The 24028-nt window shown below is 37.8% G+C and overlaps 1 protein-coding gene across 2 annotated transcripts in view; it reads left to right on the top strand.

Moving 5' to 3' along the window:
* Klf8 (KLF transcription factor 8) overlaps positions 1-24028 on the top strand; it is a 157082-nt gene that overhangs the window by 53306 nt on the left and 79748 nt on the right. The window contains exon 2 of one of the 2 annotated variants that reach the window (XM_034485780.2): positions 19147-19221. The exons of the other annotated variant lie outside the window; for it this stretch is intronic. The gene's annotated coding sequence lies outside the window, so the exon portion shown is untranslated. The remainder of the gene's footprint in view (positions 1-19146; positions 19222-24028) is intronic. 2 annotated transcript variants of the gene reach the window in all.

Below are 24028 nucleotides of genomic sequence, written 5' to 3'. Positions count from 1 at the left end.
CAGTGCTGCCACACACATCTCTCATGTGGCTTTATTCATTCTCCTTTTTCCCTATGTGAAAACCTGTTTCTCTCATTTCCATTTTTGGCAGTTAAATGGCAGAGATTGCAGAATTCTGTTTCATGTTCAGAAATACAAAGTTTTGAAATATTATTTAATAGCTGAGTGAGTGTACTGGCTGAGTTTGTGTTTACTTGACACAGCTAGAGTCATTAAAGAGGAAGGAGCCTTAGTTGAGAAAATGCCTCCAGAGATCCAGTTGTAAAGCTTTTTCACAATTACTTATCTATGAAGGAGGGCCCAGCCCATTGTGGGAGCTGCCATTCTTGGGGCTGGTGGTCCTGACTTCTATAAGAAAGCAGGTTAAACAAGCCATGGGAAGCAAGCCAGTAAGCAGTATCCCGCCACCATCTCCTACCTTCAGGATCCTGCCCTGTTTGACTTCCTGTCCTGACTTCTTTCAATGAAGAAGAGCAATGTGAAAGTTTAAGCCAAATAAACCCTTTCCTCCCCAACTTGATTTTTGGTCACAGAGGTAGAAACCCTAACTAAGACAGTGAAGTTAAGTTAGATGTCTTTTAATGAAAGTGGAATCCAACATCATAAACGCACCTAAACGTATGATCACCCCACCTTGACACTGCCTTTGGACAAATGAATGTTGTGTACATGTTCAGGATAGTCCTCAATGTACACTTTTGTAGCGTTATTCAGTACATTAGGAATTGGATTATCGAGATCTCATGGATCTATTCAGAAGAATATGGAGTCAAATGATGGAGCCTAGTAAAACTTCAAAGCAGAAGTATTTACTGGAATAAATCCAAATAATAGAGCCTTACATAAAACACGTGAATTTAAGAATGATGCAGCTTGATTGTCATCAGTGAAAATGCTGGAGCAAGGACCTATTTAGAAATATAGATATATATATATATATATATATATATATATATATATATATATCACTGGACTAAATAGTCATGATAAATGTTTTTAGTATACTAGGAATTAGCCTGAGGCTTGCAAAAATCCATGGGACATTTATTAAGAGAAAGAGCAGGGTTTATAATTATAATTCGTCTCATTCCCATTTCTCTTCAACAGCTGCTTTCAGTGAAAGCCGAAATCTGGCAGCCACTAGCAAGGGAAGAATAGGCTTGTCAGTTCTCTAAAGTCCCATTTCCAGAAAATTGTCATTATTTAACTTTTGTGGCAGCCCTTTGGAATGCCTCATGTGCAAATGTGTCTTTTATTGGTCTGACTGAGATCTTCTTCATGTTTAATACTCTGTACCCAGGGAAATTTGTCAGGAGAACCAGAGAAAGATTTATCACGGACACGCAAGGTAATATATTCAGTATTCAATTAAAGAATACTTTAACAAAAATACTTAACAAGACAATTTGGGGAAAGTGATGTCTACAGGAATACTGATGAGCATACAATACACACAACCCATTTACACAACAAAAGATGAGCTAGGGAATTGGAATTTATAAGAAGAAAGTATTTGTAAATTAGTGAATGTATTAAAAAAAACCAATAAAAGAAACAAAGGAATTAAGATGGTATGTTGCAAGGTATTTAAGAGAAATGAAGTCAGTAATAGAAGGACAAAAAGACATCAGTGTTAGAAATTACATGATCTCCTCTGAAAAGGGCTTTGCCAAAATCAACATCCCACATGAAGAGACTAAGACTAGAAGGAACATAACAAAACAACAAAGGCTATATATGACAGACCTTCCTAATAGTAATAACAGACATACTGAGAAAGCTATCAGATAAATCATCCCACTTATAATTGCCTAAAGCAAATATATATGTATATATAAACAGCCCTTGATCAGAAATGAAAGACCTCTACAATAGAACATTTAAAACCTTAAAGAAAGAAATTAGACACTAGAACAATGGTTCTCAACCTTCCTAAAGCTGCTCCTTATATTGTGGTGACTCCCCCACCCCCACACCATAAAATTACTTTGTTGCTACTTCATAACTATAATTTTGCTACTGTTATGAATTGTAATGTAAATGTCTGATAGGCAGGATATCTAATATGTGACCCCCAAAGGGTTGTGACCCACAGGTTGAGAACTGCTGAACTAGAAGATGAAAAATATATTAGAATATATTAATACTGTGAAAATGGCAGTACTGCCAATGGTCATCTACAAATTCAAAGGACTCCCTGTCATAATTCCCATAGTAGTCTTCATAGAAATAAAAAGAAAACAGTCTTAAAATTCACATGGAAGACAAAGGGATCCATAACAATAAATTATAATGCTTGATAATTAATAAATGAGATAAGAAAACTAGCATGGTGCTAGCACAAAACCAGACATTGTCAGTCCGGCCTAAGGAGCCCTTCATTCATTCATGGTTTCCTCATGTCTTTGACACAATTTAGAAATATATATTACTCTGATCTGCAGGTATTATGCAGTGTAATATATTCCTAATATTTTAATGATCTTTAATTAAATATAAGTATAATTCCCCATACTATTATATGTCTATAAGTGAATAAGTATATAAATGCAACCTGCTGAGTATGGTTGCTTGTATATGTATGTGTGTGCATGTGTGTGTGTGTGTGTATAATTTCAGTGCTAAGTACTTAGGATTGGATAATAATTAAGGTGCTTAACCCTGGGGAAGACTAATGTTCCTTCTCTTAGTAGTCTTTAATTACCTGTACCTCTTCATCTGGGAATGGAGAAATTGTAATTTCCCTCATCCACATTGACATGTCAATTGATGCTCTTATGTAACCAGGCATATTGTAGAGATATGCCTCAGATGACTGCAGGAAACTGCCAAGATGCAAGTGCCACTCGTGCAATCCTTCAGGACATCTTGGCATGTGGATCATTGTTGTGGCTCATAGCTCACATTGCCTACTTTTCCTTCCTTGGATCTCCACATCACTTGTCCTCAGGGAAGATGTTATTGGGTCAGATCCACCTAGATTGCTTCATGTCACGTGTTCAAAGTATGTGGTTTCTACAGCAATATGGACTTACCTTCAACTTCTGGGAAACAATGGATGGCAATAGCAATCGTCTATTTTTGTTTTAGGAGTCTCTTCAACTACCTTGTCCAACAACTTGAAATGTTTTCTGTGCCTGGCAATTGGGATTTTGTTAGTCTATAGCTTTTGAGGAGACTATAGCCTTTGGAAATGGTACAACTGCATTAAACACACATTCTCATTCTCTCTCACTCTCACTGTCTGTCTCTCTGTCTTTCACTGTATAATTGTATTTATTATATGTAATTACAGGCAAACTTAATACGACTTATTAAAGCATTTTCAAACATCCATAGTGTTATTTATTCTTCCTTGCTCTCCTTCTCTATTAATCTTCTACTCCATCCCCAGATAAAACTTCCCTCCGTGTTTCCCCATGTCTTCCAGCAGATCACTTATATCCTGCTGTCCCCCCTCCCTAAGCCTGCCCCCACAGCCTCTTCTTATGTTCCTGGTTTAGCTAGGAACCACGGATGAGAGAAAATGTGCTGTTTGTCTTTCTGATTCTGAGTTAACTTCGTTCAATATAATATTTTCTAGTCTTGTAGATTTACCTGAAGTTTTTATGATATCATTTTTCTTTATAACTGAATAGCACTCTGTTGTGTATACATACCATATTGTCATTATTTGTTCATCTGTTGAAGGACACTGGGCTTTTTTTCATTTCCTGACTATTGTATACAGAGCAGCAGTGAAGAGAACTGAGCGAGTATCTGTGGAAGAAGGTGTTTAGTCCTTTGGTCATATGCCATGGAGTAGCATACTTGCCATGTGGCACATTTATTTTCTAGGTTTCAGAGGATTCTCCATACTGACTTCCAGAGTTGACTGTATCCGTTTGCACTTCCAACAACAATGAATGAGGATTCCTTTTTCTCCCCACCCTTGCCTGCATTTATTTTCAGTTCTTTTGTTAGTTTGAGCCATTCTGGCGTGTGTAAGCCAAAATCTCAAAGACATTTCTGTGTTCATTTCCCTAATTGCTAAGGATGATGACAATGTCTTGTGATTATTTTTTTTTTTAGCCATTTTATTTTATTGAGCTCTTTATTTTGGTTTAAAGCCATGGTGATTTGAATATACTTGGCTCAGGGAGTGGGATTAGGAGGTGTGGCCTTTTTGGAATAAGTGTGGCCTTGTTGGAGGAAGCGTGTCACTGTGGATGTGGGCTTTAAGATCCTTGACCTAGCTGCCTGGATGCTGCCATGCTCCTGCCTTGATGATAATGGACTGAACCTCTGAACCTGTAAGCCAGCCCCAATTAAATGTTGTCCTTTATAAGAGTTGCCTTGGTTATGGGGTCTATTCACAGCAGTAAAACCGTAAGACAGAAGCCCAATTTTTAATTTTCTTTTGTTTCTTTTATTCTTATCTTTTTGAGTTCTTTGTACTTTCTTGTTATTAATAATCTTCTCTCTGATATATAACTGGCAAAGATTCTTTTTTGCTCTGTAGAATTCTGAACTCTAGTGCTTCTTGCCTTTAAGTTTCATGAGTCCCACTTGTCAATTGTTGGCCTTAATTCTTGGGCAAATAGAATCCTATTTAGAAAGTCTTTTTCTGTGAGAAAGTGGTGGTGAGGGAATCAGCTCTATATCCACCCGTCCCTGGCCTCTGCAAAGTGGGAGAAGTTTTCCTCTAGCAGTTTCAATATATTGAGTCTCATTTTTTAAAATTTTTCTTTAGTTCTAGTAAGTTTTAAATATCTCTTGATCCATTCTTTGATTCATTCATCATTCAGTAATATACTGTTGTTTAATGCTCATGAATATGGATGCATGCTGGATAGTTTTCTGCTCTTTTAAAAAAGTTTTTGTCACTGGGCGGTGGTGACACACGCTTTTCATCTCAGTGCTTGGGAGGCAGAGGCAGGCGGATCGCTGTGAGTTCAAGATCAGCCTGGTCTACAGAGGTAGTTCCAGGACAGACAGGGATACACAAAGAAATCCTGGTCAGATAGGATGCATGGAGATATTTGAATTTTTTAAGTTTGTCAAGGTTTGTTTTGTATTCAGGATGTGGTATATTTTAGAGAATCTTCCATTGGCTGCTTAATTACATTGGTGTTTATATATAATCTCTGTAGATAAGTTAGGTCAATTTGATGTATCATGTCATTTACTTCTGATGTTTCTTTGTTGTTATGTCTTGTTTTTGTTCAGGTGGCTGTCTCTTAGAGAAAGTGGAACATTGAAGTCACCACGATTTTTAGATTAATATTTGTCTTTAATCCCAGTAATAAACATTTTATGAAATTCAATGCACAAAACTTGGGTGCATATTGTTTAGAATTATGTTGAACTTTTGGTAAATTTTTCTCTCCATTACAATCAAACACCCCTTTTCCTTCTGATTAGTTTTAATTTGAGGTCCGTTTGGTCAAATAATAGGAGAATAATATTTGCTTGCCTCCTGGTTCCATTTGCATTGAAATGGTGCCTAGCATTAAAACTAAGATGAGTTTCTTGTTGACAACAAAAAGATAGATGTTTGTCTCTGAATCTGTTTCAACTAACTTATATCTTTTGATTGGAAAGTTGAGGCCATTAATATTGAAAGTTATTACTGAATGGTATATGTTGATTGTAGTCATTTTTGCTCATTGTATTAATAGCTGTATTTTCTGATTCAGTCATTACAGCTTTGTTTCCTTCTGTAGTCTATTGGCTGTGCTCATTCCTGTCCTTAGTCCAAAATATTGCTTCCAGTATTCTGTTAGGGGGTATTCTGCTCCTTATAAATTTCTTTTAGCCTGTTTATATAATGGAAAGTTTTTTTTCCCCTTTAACTATGACAGATAGTTATGCTGAGTAGAGTAGCCTAGATTGTCATCTCTGGTCTTTTTTGTTTTGTTTTTTGAGACAGGGTCTCTTTCTATAGCTCTGGCTGTCCTGGAACTTGCTATTCTGGAGGGTCAAGTCACCTAATAGTGGCTATCAATAATCAATGACTATAATCCCTATCTCTTTTCTGTAGTTAGTCCTTATAGCCATGTAATCTCTGGGTTTGAAGAAATGTTTGAAAAGTTTAATGAATGTAAGAAGATTCATATACATGAGAATATTTATATTCATATCCTGACTTTTGTTTACTTAATTTTGCTCTCTGCAGTGATTTCTTGCATGTTTGGATACATATGTATTGAACGTGCCAGTGATATTTCATAGTATGAAAAAATGATCATTAAAAATAATTCATCCGTGTGCTAACTAAAGTCATCTCATGTGTCTTCAGTGATGTACATGTCAGACTTTGGCAGTACTTATGACATAGCAATTTTTATTCCTTAATTAATATAAAAACCATTTTATGTCTATTTTGACTTTAGTGTTAATGTTAGTCATACAGTGTCCAGAAATCATCTCTCTTATGGAGATTGTATAATGTGAGTGAAGGAAAAAAACCCACATTTACAACATAATTTTCATACATGATTATATACTGTTTTATAAAAACACACACACATACACAATCAGGGCAGTAGATTTAAAAGGAATGACAATGGAGAGCAATCTCTTAGCTATGGTGGCTATGCAAAACTGAGATGAGGCTATTCTAAGAACAAAGAATGGGCACATAGAAATGAAAGACAATATGTGACAGAGACCCAACAGACCCACATTCCTGGAACATAGTGAAGGAAGGGCCACATTACAGGTAGGAGGAATTAATTTTGAGGAGATAGTGGGTTGGACAGTATTAGACTTTGAAAACAAAACTCACCATTACTCTCACTTCAGTAATGACCAAGGGGATAATATAAGTGTTACTATTCTTTTTATCTTTTCTTCTTTCCATATGCATATCTAATGTGTGTGTGCACACAGGTACATGTAGAGGTCAGAGACTGATGCCAAGCATCTTCCTTTATTGCTCTTTCACTTCAAGACATCTAGAGTTTGCTTCTGAGTCTAATTGCACTAGCAGTTTTGATTCTCAGCACCTGAATGGCATCGCAGAATTGTCTGTAACTCCAGTTCCAGAAAATCTGATGCCCTTTTCTTAACTCTGTGGGCACCAGGCCACCAGGCACTTGTGCACATGCACACATGCAGGCAAAACACGTGTGCATATAAAAGTGGAGGAGCAGCGGATTGAGGGGAGAGGGGAGGTGGGGGTGGGCAGAGTGGAGGGAGGGGAAATGGATCAGGATATATTGTGTGAGAGGAGAGCAAAAGTAAACAAAAAGTTTGTTTAAATCAAAATTTGTATGAATATGTGTTTTTGCATGCGCGTGTTTTTATATGTGTGTGTTTGAAAGGTCATAATACAAGAACAATGATCATGTGAGGGAGGAAAAGGTGAAAAATAGGGCAATGGAATACATGTAATAGGACAGAAGAAGGAAGAAACTAACCGAACAAAGTAAAACAGCTAGAGGATGTGAGTGAGGAGCACAGGGGAGGACAGGAGGGAAGGAGAATGGATGAGAACAAAGTATGATAACACATGCACATGTGGATGAAGATCACATGATAAATCCCAATGCTAACCTAAGAAAAAACCTAGCTCTGTAGTCTTGATCTGTGCACATAACAAGACGATGTTGTTAATTATTAAAAGTTGCAAGAGAGGACTGCCAAGTTATTTATAAAGGTAAACTTATCAGAATCACATCAGACTACTCAGCAGAAAGCCTAAGGGCCAAGAATGCATGGGGTGTATTTTAAGCCTGAGTGCATATTATTGCTAATTATGATTACTGTGTCCAACAGATAGGACCCTTTAAAATAAATAGAGAAGCAATGATTCTCCATGATAAGCACAAACTAGAACAATTTATGGGCACTAAAGCAGCATTTCGAAAGATAACTGAAAAGAAGTCATATGGACAAACAGGAAGTTTACAACTATGGAAGTAACAATGCCAAATATTTGCAAACTGAATTCAGCAACCCATTAAAAAATATCATATACCATGATTAACATAGTTTCACTCCAGGGTTGCAAGAATAGTTCAAAATGTGGGTATTAGTAAACATAGTCTAGCACATAACCATGAACTATACAAAGCCCATATTATTTTCGTAGATGCAGAAAATGAATTTGAGAAAATTCAATCTCCCTTCATGATAAAAGGCCTGAAAATTTTAAGAAAATACTCATACCCAATATTTCTTAGGCTATCTACCACAGACCTATAGCAGACACCATGATGAACGGGATAAAGACAGACCGTTTCTTCTGGAATACCGAACAAAGTGTGTCCACTCTTACTTCTAGTACTCAGAGTAGTCCTTGGAACCTTAGTCGGAACAACGGGTCAAGGAAAATGACAGAAAAGGCATAGAAGTAGAAAAGGAAGAATTCAAACTGAGCCCCCTTTGCAAATGATATGATTCTCATTTTAATGCCTTAAGGAATACCCGCAGAATCTTGTAGACCTGATAATCACGTTCAACAAAATGTGAATTTGATTGGGTTGTTTGTCTTCTTGATATTTAGTTTCTTGAATTCTTTTTGGACACAGGGTCTTTCTATGTAACTCTGGCTGTCACAGAAGTCTGTATGTAGACCAGACTGGCCTCAAACTTACAAAGATCCACCTACCTCTGCCTTCCAAGTGCTGGGATTAAAGTTTCTTGAATCCTTTGTATATTCTAGACACTAATCCTTTGTTGGGCGTAAGCTGGCAAAACATTTCTCCTATTCTGTAGGCTGCCTCTTAACTTGAGTGACAATTTCCTTTGCTACTGTACAGAAGCTTTTTAATTTCATGAGGTCCCATTTGTTGAGTATTCACATGATTTTCTGAGTGTTCAGAGTCCTATTCAGAAAGCCCTTACCTGCACCTATCTTGAAGTATGCTGTAGTTTTTTTTCTTCTGGCAGTTTCAGAGTTTAGGGTTTTATAGAAAGTTCCTCAGTCCACTTGGAATTGCTATTTTGTGGAGGATGAGAGATAAGGATCTAATGTCATTCTTCTACGTGCAGATACCCACTTTTCCCAGCACTTCTTTCTTGTTGATGATGACATATTTCCTCCAATGACTATGTTTGACATCTTTGTCAAAAAAAACTGGTGGCAGTAGTTGCCTGGCCTTTTATTTGAGTCCCTTATGCTGTTTTATTGCCTTGCACCTGTTTTTGTGACAGTACCATGTTGTTTTTATTAAAATGAAGCTGCAGTATGACTTGAAATCATGGATGGTGGTATCTCCAATGGCATTTTTATTGTTCATGACTCTTTTGGCTGTATGAAGTCTTTTGTGTTTCTGCATCAATTTTATGGTTTTCCCCTCTGTTTCTATGAAGAATTTCACGGAATTTTTATTAAGGTTGCATCAAATCTGTAGATTACTTTTTGTAGAATATCCCTTTTCAGAATTTTGATTTTTTTTGTAGTCCAGTAATGTGGGAGTTTTTTTTCTGTTTTTTGTTTGTTTTGTTTGGTATATTTCTCAATTTCCTTCTTTAGTCTTTTAAAGTTTTCATTGTAGAGGTCTTTAACTTACTTTGCTAGTTTTACTCTGGAGTATTGTGTTTTTGCTATTGCAAATAGAAGTCTCCCTGATTTTTTTTCCTCAGTATATTTGTTATTGGTATTTAGGAAGGATGCTGATTTTTATGACAGTTTTGTATCCTGCCACATTGCTGAAGTGTTTACTAAATCTAAGAGTTTTCTGTTGAAATCTTTATTGTTGTTTCTTATACATAAGGTCATGCCACCTGCAAACAAGGATACCCGTTCCTACTTGGAGTTCTTTAATTTACTTCTGTTGTCTTACTGCTCTGGTTAAGACTTAGAGTGCTATAGTAAATATGGGTACAGAAAATGGAACCCTTTTCTTGTTCTCTATTTTAGTGGGAATTATTTGAGTTTTCCCATCTAGCATAATCTTTTAACTATAGGTTTGTTGCTCACACTATTTTGCATGTTAACGTATGCTTCTTCTATTCTGGGTTTCTTTGGGACTTTTGACATGATGGGATTTTGGATTTGGTCAGAATTCTTTTCCTGTGCCTATTGAGATGACCATTGTGATTTCTGTTGTTGAGGACCTTTATGTAATTTATAACATTTATTGATTATGTCCCATCACTTGCTCGCCAAGTGTGCACAGCTGGCCTTGTGGACTGGGGTCCACCATGGCTCAGCCTGGAGCATGGTGCATGTGCCCACCTTTCTGATAGCTTCTCTCCCTCCTCCTCTCACTCCTCCCATCTCTCCTGTCCCTCTTGTGGCTTCTCAGGAAGAGGGAGTACACGCATCTGCCCCTCCCATGTCTATTTCACCATTCCTTCATCTCTGGAAAGAACATGACTTTATCATGGTAAGTGATCTATTTGATGTGTGCTTGAATTTGGTTTATAAGTATTTTGTTGAGAATTTTTGTGTGAGAAAAAATATTAGAAAAAAATTTTAATTTTCATTTCTTTTGTTTTTGTTTTGATATTGTGTCTTTACCTGGTTTGGGTATCAGATCAATACTAGTTTCATTTTTGAAAGTTTGGCAATGCTCCTTCCTTTTCGATTTTTTGGGGGGAATATTTTTAAAAGCATTGATGTTAGTTCTTTGAATGTCTGATAAAATTCACTAATGAATCCGTCTGGGTCTGAACAGTTTTAGTTGGGAGCTTTTTGTTTATGTCTCACAACTTGTTACAAAACTGTTTATATTTTCATCTCATCTTGACATAATTTTGGTAGATCATATGCATTTAGAAGAGTATTCACTTGTTTCAGATTTTTCAATTTAATAGAGTATACACTTTAGATGTAAGATCTAATGATCTTCTGGATTTTAATGGTATCTGTAATGGCTCCATTTTCATCTCTAATTTTGATCTTTTCTCTCTTTTGGTTAGCTAAGGGTTTCTCAATCTTGTTTCTTTTTTTTTTTTTTTTTTTTTGAAAAAATCAACTATTTATTTTTATTGATTCTTTATACTGATTTTATTTTCTTTTTTTATTTCATAAATTTCTGCCCGATGTTGGATTACATTTTATCTAATGTTTGGAGTTTGACTCTTCTTCTTTTCCCAGAGCCTAAGCATATCATTATGTTGTTTGAGATCTATCCAATTTCTTAATGTAGGTACTTAGAGATGCAAACATCCCTCTGCTTTCATTGTATCCCGTGCATTTTAATATGCTGTGTTTTCATTTTCATTTGATTCCAAGAACTTTCATTTTATTCTTGACTCCTTCTAGGACCAGGTCACCATTCTGTAGTGTGCTATTTCATTGCCACATGTTTCTGTATGTCTAAGGATTTCTTTTGCTACTGATTTGTAGTCACATTATGATTAGCTAGAATGCAACAAATGATCTCGATTTTTCCTGTGTGTTTGTTGACACTTGTTTTGTGCCCTAGTATACAATCTATTTTAGAGAAAGTTTCACCAACTGCTGAGAAAATACATATGCATCCTGTGGTGTTTGGATGGGATGTTCTGTAGATGTCTCTTAGGTTCGTTTGATACAGGACACCAATTAATCTGCATATTTCTCATTTTCTTTGGAAAGACATCTCAGTTGCTAAGAGTGGGCTATTGAAGCTACTACTGTTGTGCTGTGATCTTGCATCTAATAATATTTTTATGAAATTGAGTGCATCTGTGTTCACAGTATATGTTTAGATTGTAATATACTCTTGATGGATTGTACCCTTTAATACTGTTAAGTGACTTTATCTTTTCTCACTGGTTTTGTTTTCATGTATGTTTTGCCGGATATTAGTGGAGCAATGTCTGCTTGTTTCCTAGTTCCTTTTTCCTGCAGCACCTTTTGTCATCCTAAGGTAGCATCAATCTTTTGTGGTGAGGTGCCTGTTTGGGGGGCCGCAAATAGATGGTTCCTTGTTTTTATGTAGTCTGCTTTTCTCTGTCTTTTGTCTAAGGAGCTGAGACCATTAATATTAAGAATTATTGTTGAGAACTGTGTTCCAATTCCTGGGGTTTGTTTTGTTGATTCTGTGGTGTTCTTGCCCTTCTTCCTTTCATGCGTGACTGTTCTTCCAGCATGGTTTATTCTTTCCTGTGGCCTCAGTGATGGAATTGTTTTTCTCTTCTGTTTGAAGAATCCCTTCAGATATCTCTTGTACAGCTGTGCTAGCAGTTATAAATTCTTGCAGTCTATTTTTATCATGCAGAGTTTTTATTTTTCCTTCAATTGTGACAGACAACTTTGCTGATTTTTGAGTGTAGTAGCCTTGGTGGGTACATGTCTTTTAACGTTTCAGTATATGAAACTTTGTAAAAACCACTGTAATTTGAAAATCCCTTTATATGTGAGTTTTTGTTTCTCTCTTACTACTTCCAATATATTTGATTTGTTCTGTATATTTAGGATTTTAATTATACCATGACAATTGAAGACTCTTTCCTCATCTTACTTGTTCGGTGCCCTAGATGCTTTCTGTATCTGGATTAACATGTCTTGTCCTAACTTTGGGCCATTTTCAGTTCTGATTATTTTCTTTTTACTGGTATTTTTATTTTTCCACATTTATTAATTTTTTGAGAACTTTGTACATTGTACCTTCATATATATTCATTCCCCTTCTTCCCAAACTCCTTTCAGATTTATACCCCCTTTTCAACATATCAACTTTGTCTTGCCTTAAAAAAAACCCATTGAGTTCATTTTCCTGCCCATATATATGTATGACCTTCCACTGAAGTGTAATCTACCCACAAGAGGCTGTATTCTTAAAGACTACTGACTCTCCTTCTCCTGGAAACTATTAACTGACAAAGGATTCTCAGTGAGGTTTGGGACTTCATGTCCCTCCTTTCCTTTCCATGCTGGGATTTTGTCTGGCATAGGTCTATGTATGCTGTCATAACTACCATAAGTTCATATGTGCAATTGCTTGGCTGTGTCCAAAAGCCAGTTTGCTTGTAGTCATCCACCTGTGACTCTTCTATTCTTTCTGCCTCCTCTTCTAAAATGATCTATTAGACTTGGGAGGAAGGCCTGTAATAAAGATGCCATTTGGTGCTAAGCATTTTCTATTCTCTACACCATGACTCGTTGTGAATCTCTGTTACTCAGCATCTGCTACAAGAAAAAGCTTTTTAAGTGAATGTTGAAAATTTACCTATCTATGGGTATAATAATGTTAAGTCATTAGGAGTTGGTTTAATACTGTACCTATTTAGCAGAATAACGGTGGAGGTATCTCCTCCTAGAGCTTATGACCTGATCATAGGTTCTTGACCCTGTTAATAGTGCCAAGTATGGGTTTCATCTTTTGGAGTGGGACTTAAACTCAAACAGAAAGTAGTTGGTGACTTCTATGATGTCTTTGCCACTAGTGCACCAGTGAGCATGCTTTGTTAGGACAGAAATTATTGTTGCTCGCAGAATTCCCAGCAGGGTAAGGTACTTTTCAACTCTGACAACATGTATAGCACTTTTCAGTACTATGAAAGTTAGCCAGTAGAGAAGATTCTTCTCTTGAATGTCAGCTTTTCTTCTTTCTATTCTATGATTCAAGTATGTGGTATCTTCAGTGATCAGGTCTTAACATCGACAAGAGCCTGTGATGTTTAAGGGTCCATGAGACCTCAATGTTAATCATTGCAAAAGAAGGAACCCATCCTTGGTGCTGGGGATTTTATTTCTTTGCCCATGGTATCTAGTAGGGGCATTGTTACCCCATTGCAGTGGAACTTCATTTTAACTCCCTTCACAGTAGGTTTTCATATGACTTTTTCAGAATATTTTTAGAATTTAACTATCTTTTCCTTATTTCTTCCTCTACCTTGCCCTCCTATCAACCACCCTATTTAATATTTCTTGTTCTATTATTTTCTGGATGGCCATCTGTGTTTGTTGCATATATGTTTAGGATTGTGATATCCTGTTGGTGGGGTTTTCTTTTGCTGATATAGATGTGGGGAAAGGTGAAGACTTCTTCAGTATTGATTGGAGTAAAAACTGGTATAGCCACATGGAAATCAATGTGGAGATTCTTCCAAAATCTAGAAATAAATCCACCACATAATTTGGTTCTATTATTCTTGGGCATATACCACAAGGACTCTGCAGCTTACTGTAGAGATACCTTTTCATCCATGTTCATTGATGCTTTATTCATAATAGTCAAGAATGGAAGCAGCCTAGATTTCCATTAACTTATGAATAATAATAAAAATGTGATGTGTTTGCACAGTGGAATATTACTCTGCTATTAAGAAAAAAACATATACAGTTGTGAAATTCACAAGTCAGTGATGGAACTAAAAAAAGTAATCATGAGTGAAGTAACCCAGACCCAGAAAGACAAATGTCACATGGTTTTTCTCATTTATGGGTGTTAGCTTTGTTATGTGAGTTTTATTTGGAAAACCCATAGGAGTCAGAAAGTCAGTAAGAAAGTGTGGGGATAGCTTTCAAGGGGAAGGAATATTGAACTAGGTAGTATAAAGAGTTAAGGGGATATAATGGAATAGAGAGTATTAAATTAGAGTTGGGATGAGAGCGAATAAGAGAGAATACAGGGATACGAGTAGAGATATCTAACATTAAAGACGTTTCAAAAAAAGTCATATGGAAACCTACTACTGTAGAAGCTTCCTAAAGACAAATGTTGTTCTCCTCATATGTAAAATTTAGGGTTAAAATGACATGGAAATAAAAGGGAGGGGTATGAGGGAAAAGAAACAAAAGGAAACATATAGATGTCAGGTGCCAAAAGGTATTGAAGGGCATTAAAGTATGTTATATGTTTGCATGCAAATGTCTTAATGAAATCTGTCTTCGTGAACTGTTCTAATGCTGTGAAAAGGCACGGTGACCAAGGTAACTTGTAGGAGAAAGGATGTAGCTGAGGGCTTGCTTACAGTTTCAGAGGGTTAGTGCATGATCTTCGTGGTAGTGTGTGTGGTGCTATGCAGGCAGGCATGGTACTAGAGCAGTAGCTGAGAGTTTACATTCTGATCAGCAGACAGGAGCAAGACTGGGACTGCCCTAGGCTTTTGAAATTTAAAAGCCCATCCCGAGATAACACACTGTCTCTGATCAAGCAACGCCTACTTCAACAAGGCCATACCTCCTAACCCCTCCCAAACAGTCCACCAACTGGGAACCAGACATTCAAGTATATATGGGTGCCATTCTTCCCCATTACTTTTACAAGTAATATATGGTGTGAAAAAAAGGTTCTATTCCCTGAGAACTGTTCATTAGTTCTCAAGTCTCAAAATGATTAATCATGTTGAGTACCTATGAGTTTATGTATACTGGGGGCATCTAGATAACTCAGCAGGAACACATGGTATTGCACAGCCTGAAGACACAGACACGTTGGCAGTCTGAGCCAAAGAATTTGGTCTCTGTGATTCTGGGTGTGCACCTAAGCACACATGCGTAGAGACACCTGACAGAGACATGCGTGAGACTATAGAGCAAGTGAGAAATTCTGAGAGGAAGGCTTGTTCTTTTGTAGTACTGTACCTGTGAGAGAAAAATAATGATCTGAGAATTGATGAATGAGTAACTATCCTCGTATCTTCTCAGGGAAGAGCTAATTTGGATAACTTCTTCTTCAGCGAACTTACTTTTCTGCCCATAATCAATATTATACCCAGAGGTTCAGAAATTTCAAGTTATATCCAGGTCAGGTGGCTTATGACTGTAATTCTAGCTAAGTGTGAGGGTAAAGCAGAAGGAAGATTGCAGCTTGAAGGCTACCTGTGGTTACAGAGTGAGTTCCAGGGTATCACAAGCAACCCAGTGAGACCCTGCCTCAAAATAATAGAAGCCTTGGGGATGTGGCTCAGTGATAAGAGTACTTAGCTAGCATTCTTAAAGTAATTGATTTGGCCTTCAGTATTGTGGGATGGTGTGATGGTTTGAATATGCTTGGCCCAGGGAGTGGCACTATTAGAAGGTGTGTTCCTGTTGGAGTGGGTGTGCCCCTTTTGGAGTAGGTGTGGTGCCTCTTTTGGAGTAGGCGTGCCAGTGCCACTGTGGGTGTGGGCTTTAAGACCTTTATCCCAGCTGCCTGGAAGTGAGTATTCTGCTGGCAGCCTTCAGATGAAGAACTCTGAGCTCCACCTGCACCATGCCTGCCTAGATGCCGCCATGCTTCCTGCCTTCATGATTTTGGCCTGAACCTCAGAACCTGTAAGCCAGCCCCAGTTCAATATTGTTGTCCTTTATAAGACTTGCCTTGGTCATGGTGTCTGCCCAGAGCAGTAAAACCCTAACTGAGACAGGTGGGAAAGAGAAATTTAAGTTACTGAAAATCTCTTCGTGTCAGTATAGAAGTTAAGAGTTGGGGACATGGACCTTTGTTAAAGATCAGTGGTTAAGAGCATTGCTGTATGGATACTCTTCCAGAGGACCTGGATCTGATTCCCAGCACCTACATGGTGGCTAACAGACCACTGTAACTGTAGTTCCTGGGGATTGGATGTCATATTTGACCTCCATGGGCCCTGCATGTACATGGTGCATGAACATATATGCGGACCAGACACTTAAAAAATAAAAACTGGAAGTTTTTATATAGCATGTTTAAAGCTTTAGGGTTGGTTTAAATATCAGCTTGCCACAAATTGCAATCAACTTAGTGGGGATCCTCATTGCCTTGATTGATGTGGGATGACCCTCCTGGACATTAGGCAGTACCTACTGGTAGCAGTCCAGATAAAGAGGGTAATGTAGCTGGCAGATCATTTCCTCCTGTTGTTTGCTTGGACTTTCCCCTGGCTAATAAGTTAATTCCCCTGTTGCTGCTGATGCTGATTCCTTGACAGATAGGTGAACCAGCAATTCCAAGCTTTTGTTGACCAGGGTCCAGGGTCTCCACAGAATCTTTTGGGCTTCTGTGCACCTGGCCTTGTGGACTGAATTACATAGATATATCCAGTGGGGACTGAGAAGGGGAGATATCCTATCAGTGTGATGTGGAGTTTTATCCCTCAAATTTAAGGTATAGTGTTGTAAAAATCTGTCTATATTTTCTAGTTCCATCTATTAGCGTGCAAATTTTATGGGGTGGGGAGCTGCAATTGGCATGCAAGGTGAATATATAAATTAATGGAAAAAGTCTGTTTATATTTTGGTGTATAATGTGATGTTCTAATATGCATATCTCTCTATAAATATAATTCTTCAAGTTGAGCTAATTAACATAATACATATAACATAGTTACCATTTAGTGTGTATGTGTGTGCTAAAAACATTTATGATGTACTCTCTTAGGAAATTACATGTAAACAGTACATTATTATTAGAAAATATTTATGATGCCCACCACTAGCTTGCCAGAACTTACGAGAGGCAAATTTTGGCTAATTATCTGGTTTGTGCCATAGCCCATGGATATTTTTGTAAGAATTTTATTTTGTTTGGGGGTTCTTTTATAGGAAAAGCACTTGGCTAGAATCTTGATTTCTCAGTGAGCTATGTGATTTTGCGATGATAATGATGACTAGAGAAGGCTCCAAGTTCAGTCCAGAGGAATAAGCACTTGGCACTCAAGTCCCAGAAAGCCTTCCACTTTGCTCACGATGTTTCTCAAATGCACTTGAGTTAAAGGACTGCACTGGGACTGAATTTGTACTGGGGTAGAATGTTGGTATAGGGTGTGCAAGACTTTAAAATGTTCTGGTTTTAAAATACTTAACAGTTCAGAAGCATAATGCGTTAGAATTTTCATCTTACTTTTTTTTTGGATGGAATAATATGCCTTAATAAATTTAGTAAATTCCTGGAATTTTTTTAAATTTGTGACAGGGTTTCTCTGTGTAGCCCTGGCTGTCCTGGAACTCACTTTGTAGACCAGGCTGGATGGGGAACCCAGAGATCCATCCAGAACTCTGCTCCCGAGTGTTGGGTTTAAAGGTGTGCACCACCTTTCTGATCACCTGTATCCCCTCATGTACCAAAATTTTGTGTAGGATCCAAAGACATTAATATATAAATGTTTTCAGATAAATATAACTCTCACCCTCATCAACCAAACGTCTCTTTGTGACACACAGAGTTGCTTACAGAAAGCTACCACCAGGCAAAGGGTAGAGAACTGGCTAGCGTAGGGTGTGCAATCCAGCTGATGCACCTACAACACAACTCCTGCGCCTAAGGCTAGGGAACAGTACAGAAGAGGGCTGGGAGAGCTAGAGAACCAGGAACTCTGCTCTGAAGTTGTGTATTATAAAAGGGACAGGCAAGCTTCACTCGTGGCTCCAACAATATGGCTGTCTTGTACTTTTTGTAGCCAATGCTGGTTAAATACTATTTTTTTTTTTTTTGGTTTTGATTTGTTGTTCTTTTGTATTGTTTTGGATTTTGTTATAAAGAACTAAATTTGGGCTGGAGAGATGGCTCAGCAGTTAAGAACACTGACTGCTCTTTTAGAGATCCTGAGTTCAATTCCCAGTAACCACATGGCAGCTCACAACCATCTGTAATGGGATCTGATGCCCTCTTCTGGTGTGTGTCTGAAGACAGCTGCAGTGTACTCATGTAAATAAAAAAATTAATAAAATTTTTTAATAACAGAACTAAGTTTACTTATATCAGTTCTGGAGGCTGGGTGGTTAAACATGATTTTGATATCTTATAAGGAGTTACTTCTGGGTTCATGGAGAGCTGTTTTCTTTGTATTCTGACATAAGAAAAGGGACAAGAGATCCCACTTTGGTGTTTTTCTGTAAGGGAATTAATTCCATTTATGAGGCTTCCACTTTTGTGGCCTTACCACATCCACAGACATTCCTCTTAATGCTATCACTTTGAAGATTCGGATTTCAATATGTGAACTGAGGAGAGAAAGATGCAATATTGAGTATATAACAACTTTTGCTTTGGTTTTTGTTTTTGAGACGGGGTCCCTCTGTGTAGCCCTGGCTATCCTGGAAGTCACTCTATAGACTAGGCTGGCCTCAGACTCAGAGATATCCCTGCCTCTGCCTCCAGAGTGCTTTGATTAAAGGTGTGCACCACCACCATTTGGCTACAACTTAACATCTGGCCTTAAAGAAGTTACTTACACTTTCACAGAACAGATTGCCTACCTGATAGGGCTATTGTGTGTTTAAAAGCTAGTAATATATGAGAAACAATTAATATAGTACCTGGCACCTACTGCTCTATGGAAATAGCTGTCATTGTCATGATGTACCATTATGTACCATAGGAAGCCAGCTCCTGAATTCTGTTACTCCATCTCAGTGGCTTGGAAAGTCAGATACACCTTGAGAACTCTGAAATAGTAAGTAGTATCTTCTTTTTTTCCCCCAATTTTATTCTTAAAATACATGTTGTTTACTTGTCTTTGTAAGTTCTCTGAAGTTTTTATACAATGTGTTTCAGTCATATTGACCTCCGCCCCAATTTCTCTCAGATCCATACCTCTCTTTGCTACCCACCCAATTTTGTGGGTTCACACCCGTCACGTCTAATCTCTAATGTCCATATATTCATGGATGTGTGGTCTCCGAACTGTGGTCAAATTAGCAGGGGCAATATTCTTGAGGAAATCTGACTCTGCTTCTCCTACTGGCTATCAGTTGCCTCAACTAGAGATGGGACTTCATGTCTCTCTTCCCTCTCCATTCTGAGATTAGGGCTGGCTTGTGCTTACATGGGGCTTATGTATACTGTCATAATCACTGTGAGTTCCTATGTACAGCTGCTCTGTTCCATCTGGAAAACACTATTTCTTTGCAGTAATCTACTGCAGTAGGGCTGAAGCTTCCAGGCGAGTACCAGCTTGATGTCTCCATGTTCTGTGACTGTATCTTCAGCCATAGTGTGTTATTCTTAAATATATTAATATAGTATCTGGCCTTGTATAAAAACTTCAAAGAACTAATACAAACAAGTAAAATAAATATATTTTAGGAATTATTTAAGAATCAGTTATAAAGCTTATATATGTATATGAGACCTACAGTAACCGAACTGAGCCTATGCTATTGTGAAGGAATTTTTAATATAGCTTGTTTTTTTTTTTACTGTCTATGTATTTATTTGTTGTGTGTATTTATATCTCAGATTTAATCTCTGTATATTAAATGCAGTGCTCAGAGGTTCATATATGGATGGAATAAAAGAAAGATTTAGAAATTCTCCCACAATTATAGTCAACTCAGTCATTCTGGATTTCTGACGGGGTTGGAAACTTATAGCTATTTACCTTGAGAGAAAAGATCTGAGTGTATGGTCGTCAGCTGACATTCATCCTAAAGCCAGGTTCAGAACTAAATGTTTTAGTTAGGAGAGATGACAGAGGTGCTGGTAGGTCAACAAAAGGATGGACTGGGTATTAGGACTATCTTGTACCTCACTGGTACAAATTGGCATAATTATGCTCTAATTGTATTTTGAGAGAAAAGTTTCCTTTTAACAGGAAGGGTGATGTGTAGGAGGAGCTAAGGTGGGAGGAGTACTGAGAGGAAGAAAAGGAGTAAGAAGAGGAGAAGAAGAAGGAGAGGAGAAGCTAGGTGATGAAAGAGAGATAGAGGGGGGAGACAGGGAAGCAGATGTTCATGAATCTCCACCAGTCAAAGATAGTAGATATATCTAGGTTGGGTAGTGGGTTACACCTCTGATTGAACAATACCAAACTTATAAAGCCTATGATTAACATTTTTTTTAAAATGTATAAATGCAAAAAGGAAAAGGGGGCATGGGATAGGGGTTTTCTAAGGGGGGGAATGGGGAAAGGGGATGGCATCTGAAGTGTAAATGAAAGATCTAATAAAGAAAATATATAATAAAAAAAAAAAGAAATTCTTAAATGAGAAGAAACCCCAAAGTGTAGATAGAGAGTAACTTGAGCACAATTCATTGTTGTAGGACCCAGGCTAATTTTCTTTAGTCTTTAAGGGCTGTTGTCATCAGAGCCCTAGGATCAAAATGTATTTGTGATAATTTGAAGAGTTTTGTGTGTGAAGGAAAGAGAAAATCAGAGACCGGTTTACTTCCCACAGAGCCATCTTCCCTCCTACCAGAGTCCTTCTTCACCCAAAGCTTTGGGTTTCTGTTGTTGAAGGTTGAAGAGGGGGAGGATTGGAGGCCACCTGAGAAGGCCTGGTTTCCTCACTCAGCATCTTACCTTGGCTCTGTGTGATGTAGTATCTACATAGTTTTCATCCATATTTTCAACCATACCAATATTATCAGGAGTATTGATGACATCTTTTTAAGTGGTCAGACGGTGTTCTGTCAGTCTTGTATCAAATACAAATAAGGACATCTTTGAAAACTTCACGTTTAATGAATTGATAATCTACAACTAAGGGAAACAATATACTTTCTATGCAAATACAGCTTGGTTGTTTTTTAGTTCTCCTATCTCTACCTTTTTTTTCAGCCTCCCTTCCTCTTAAGAGAGAGCATATTCCAGGGTCACTGCAGGCAGTGCACTGCACAAGGCATTTCTGTGCCCCAATGTTTGGATGAAGGCCTGAGAGGAGAAAATACTTCCTCAGTTTATGTGGCCTTTACCCAGTCTCTCCATTTTCAATGTTACTGTGTAGTCCCCTAGGTTGTTGTATGTTATGTATTAGCAGCTCCAGAAAAATGCCTTTGGTCATCCCTTCCTGCCTGTACCCACTATCTATACCTAGCTGCCCATGCCCTTTTGTTAAATGCAGGCGAAAAAGAATCTCCTCCAGAAAAAGAATCTCCTCCACCGCTTTCCCCATGGAGGCCAGGATATGATGAGTTACGGAGAGCTTGTTTCCAAGTGAGGGTTAGTGTTTGACCTTTGTCGTGTTTTCTCAAGTACCCCTGCTGGGTTCTTGAGTACTGTGAGCATAGCTCTCAGCCACACAGAAAGAAAGCCCTCCATTTAGCCTGCTGAAGTGTAAGGTTTCTTGCTCCTGTCTGTGAAGGGGAAAAGGTCCTGGAGCATGGAAAAGAAGAGAGGAAAAGGAGACAAAAGGAAGGGAAGTTTTCCACAACTATGGAAACAAAAGAAAAAGCAAATGTCTTAGGGCGAGGGCGGGACTGTCTTGTCTGTGATGTCTCTTGTTTGTGGCTAGCTGAGTCTTTGAGTATTCACCTGGCTGTAATTCAATCCTTTGCCCCAAGCATTTGGTTCTCCTTAACCTAAACCTTCTTTCTCCAAGGACAGAGCAGCAGAATGGTGATGGACCTTGTCACGTGTTTCTGCCTAAGTTAGCTTTTCAGAAGCAGAGGAAGATTATTACAGAAGTGCTGCATGCCCTGTGTTGGCGTATTTTAGAGTTAGCTAGAGATATGCTGTTCTAGTCGGGGCCCGATAGCTTTTAATAGTGCACTAGCACCCACATAATTTTGAGGTACGTTTTGAAGACATCAAAAAGCAGGCAGTACTTAGTAAATGTGGTCTTATTAGGTGAAGAAAATGACCTATGCAATACCTTGAAATATCATTCCTAACTGCATGGGAACTAGGAGAAATATTTTCAGAGGTGTGGTTCTGTTTTTTGTTTGGTTTGACAGTGTTTACTCAAGCCTGGGCTGGCCTCAGACTCACTTTGTACATTTTATAGCCAAGGCTGGCCCTGAACTGCTCTTCTTCCTTCTTCTATATCTAAAGTTCTGAGATTGGTCTATATCCACACCACTCTGCCCAGCTTAGGAGAAGTATCATGATATGTGCTTTTATTATGCAGTCTTTGTACTTGGGCAATACAATAATAGACAGTTATATCTTGAGTAAAAAGTTGATAATTTTTATTACTGTTGAGATTGCCAGCTAAAGTGTTGACAGTGTCACAAAGGTTTTTGGCTGCCTGGCAGGAAATTAATACTATTGGTTATATACTATACTCTGTAATATGGGCTATGGGCCAAATGAGAGAAAAAACCCCTCAGTTATGGTTTGTAGATCTTTTGATTCCCAGCACCCATATGGCAGTCCACAACAATCTGTAACTCCAGTTCCATGAGATCTGATGCCCTCTTCTTACTGCTGGGGGTACCAGGCACGCCATATGGTGCACAGACATTCATTTAGGCAAAACACCCATAAATATAAAGTAATTTATTTGATGTAAATAGAAGCTTCTTTGGTAAGTTAGATTTATCTATTGGTGGAAGAGTAAAATTTAGAATGTAGGAAGAAATTCTGCTTGGTCTAGCAAAGTAGTTGTAAATGGACAAAGTCTTTGAATAGGTTCTCAAAAGAAGAACTACAATAGCCATGAGGCATGTGGAAACATGTTACAATGACATCATTAGTCATCAGGAAAGTAAGAATCAATAAAGAGATTAAAAATAAAATAAAAAGCAAATTCTAGTGAGAAAATAGAAGAAAGAACTCTGATGCAGTGTTGACAGGATGTAAATGACTATAACCATGAGGAAGATCAGTATGGAAGTTCCTAAAAAAAAAAAGTAAATATACCAAATGATCAAAGTAGCCCTCTTCTGGGTATATACACAAAGGAACTGAAATCAACTTAACAGAGAGAATTCAATACCCATTTATAGTAGGTACTATTTAAGTAGCTAGGATTGGAGAATCAGCTTTTGTATCTGTTAACAGAATAATAAAGAAAATATTGTATGTGTATGCACGTATCTAATGGGTATTACTCATTCTTAAAGGAAAATGAAATACTACATAATGATATATTTTGAAAGTCATTTTTTAGTCCCTCATTTCATTTGCTTTCCTGTACTCCCCTCCCTTCTTTACTTTTCTTCCATTGGTGGCTATCATGCCCTATTCTTCCCATCTTCCTGAATCCCCATCTCCTAACCCATAAGCCACATATATTTGATAAGTGAATAACTCTACGGGAACCAAGAAGCTATGTATGAGTGTACCTGCTCCCCTGACATCTCACTATCTTAAGAGGCATCTTGCTTTTTTAACATGTACTTTTTTATATTAAACTTTCTGGCCAAGTGTATTTGGCAGAGAGCTAGTACAATCCCATTAATTTTCAAAAAGAGTCACAAATCATGGTTAGTCGTGACCTAAAATCAGTGATAACTGGAAACAACCTCTGATTTCTTTAATGTTATAATCCCTCTAACTATCACAAGAAAGCAAGGAATTTAGGAAGAGGCCAGTACTG

Source organism: Arvicanthis niloticus, chromosome X (genome assembly GCF_011762505.2).
Source record: "Arvicanthis niloticus isolate mArvNil1 chromosome X, mArvNil1.pat.X, whole genome shotgun sequence".
Taxonomy (NCBI): Eukaryota; Metazoa; Chordata; class Mammalia; order Rodentia; family Muridae; genus Arvicanthis; species Arvicanthis niloticus.
This window is presented reverse-complemented; position numbering and strand designations above follow the sequence as displayed.